Genomic DNA, 2,500 nt, shown 5'->3' with positions numbered 1-2,500 from the left:
AACTCCATTAAGCTCAGAACAGTCCTAGTCACAATATTAACACATACAGAAGCTTCCTGATGTTTTAATCATGAAATTTTTTTAAACGGCTATAAGTGCATGTGTGCAATCAAAAATAATGTAACACAACAAAAACACTTCAGTCATTTTATTAAGACAGATAAACAGAGTTATGATTTCTGCTGATGTTCAAGAATGGTTTTAATTCGGTTCTTGGTAGTTTCTTCCTCTACATGAGGAACAAAATTGAAGGAGACTTTAAAAAAATCTCCTCAAAAGATGATCAGATGTGATGGGGATGATTTGTTTTAAGGTTTTACCTTATTCCGCAGCAGGAGCTCAAAAAAACAAAGAAAGCCGAAGACCGTCTCTGTCCATCACTGATCTGGTTGTAATTCACTGAAAAGAAGCAGAGCGGAGAGGTTTGGCTAGAAATCCAAAACTAAGAGGAAAAACAGCATTTAGTTCCACTGTGACGTTGAGATTTAGTTTGTCATGTGTGAGAGCTGACCTTTGCATTCAGGTCTGGTCACAACATCTGCAGATAAATCCTGCATACAGACTTCATGTTACACAAACTGATCGTTTTGAAGAAAGAATGTTAAAAAAAAGTTCCTTAGTGTATTTTAAGTTCCAGTTTATTGTCATTTCACCACATGTGGTACATGAGGTGGAACAAAATTATGTACACACGGTCCCAGTCAGTGGTGTAGTCTGCATTTTTGTGAATATACCGCGGTAAAGTTAGTTTTACATTGGACACCACTGATGCCACGGAGCGTGAATGTCCAATGTAAAAGTAACTTTACTGCTGTGCTTAGAAACCAAAGTATAATGGTTAGTACAATGTAATTGTCTATTTATTTTTAAGCATATTGAACATTTTCAAATTTCTCTGATGCTTATTATTTGAATAAATAAACAACAAACTTTGTACAATAGTTGGCTTTGTATTAAACCATGTTATAATGATGGATGGATGACTTGGATTGGATGCAACTGGGACTCCTAGTTACAGCCAACAACAGCTAAAATATAAAATATAAAAAGAAACGGTGTATAAGGATCTAAGATATACAATACACGCCAAACGAATATCAAACGAGACGCTAAAAAATCCAAGACATACACCAAACATCAATAATGCAAACAATACAGAGTAACAAGAGCAGCTGAACATGAGTCTGTGAGCAGATGGTGCGAATGAACATCTGATAAAGTGAAGTAATCCATCCATCCATCCATTTTCTTTACCCGTTTATTCCATTTTGGGTCACGGGGGTCGCTGGTGCCCATGTCCAGCAATCACTGTGCGAGGGGCGGGGTACACCCTGGACGGGTCGCAAGTCCATCACAGGGCCACATAGAGACAAACGAGACAAACAACCATTCACTCTCTCACTCTCACCTAGGGACAATTTAGAGTTACCAATCAGCCTAACATGCATGTTTTTGGACTGTGGGAGGAAACCGGAGTACCCGGAGAAAACCCACGCATGCACGGAGAGAACATGCAAACTCCACCCAGAAAGTCCCCTGGACCGGGGTTTGAACCAGGGACCTGCTCGCTGAGAGGCAGCAGCTCTACCAGTTGCGCCACCGTGCTGCCCTAAAGTGAAGTAATGTGTGATTAAAATATCAGCCAAGTTTAACAAACATGAGCTTTTTTCAGGGTTTTTTCTGTTTCTCAGGAAGTTTCATTACCTTTGATTTAATTGTGGATGTTCTAAATAAATGCATTTTATTGAACAGTTGCACATAAAGTTTGTTGTTGAAAGACTTTGTTATTGTGACCTGAAAAGAAGAATATTTAGAAATTGTTCAGTTTACTTTTCACTCAAATGTTTGACCTTCAGAGACTTTTTCTTGAGTTGTCACAGGCACTGGGTCTGTCAGTCTCCATGATGTTTTGGTTTAGCCAAACATTTTGGTTTTTAATTCAATTGTTAATTAATTGTTTTTTATCTTTGGCTTGCATTTATTGATTCTTTAACTTTTTATAGTTAATGTTTGTTGTGTTCATGAGTCTAAATCAGAGACAAAAGAAATGAAACGCGTTTTTTTTTTTACTTTCATGATAACATCGTAAATATTTAATCATTAAGATTTTTTTCTTTTTCTTTGCCCTTTTATTACTGATCAAGACCTCAGTATGGAGTACCAGTTATAAAGTCAGACATTAAAAAATGTCACTAACACGTTTTTAATTTTTAGCTCATTTTCCAAATGTAAAATTCTGGCTAATTATTTTATTACAATATTTAACTCACTTTCCTTACTTTCTGAATAGTTTTCTCACATAAACATCTTTTGAGTAGTACAATGAACAGTTATATAGTGGTTCTGCAGTGCTTCGTGGTCTGGTTTGATTATTCATGGTTTATCCAGAAAAATACGTTTTTGTACTTTTGACCAGTCCAGGGTGTGTACATCAAGTCACAACAAAGTTGTCTCAGGCACTTTACAGAAACATTCACATACATAAAAGCCAATTAGTAAA

The sequence above is a fragment of the Nematolebias whitei genome, chromosome 10 (assembly GCF_014905685.2).
Source record: "Nematolebias whitei isolate Nwh7 chromosome 10, NemWhi1, whole genome shotgun sequence".
NCBI classification, from domain to species: Eukaryota; Metazoa; Chordata; class Actinopteri; order Cyprinodontiformes; family Rivulidae; genus Nematolebias; species Nematolebias whitei.
Note: the sequence above shows the minus strand (reverse complement) of the source record.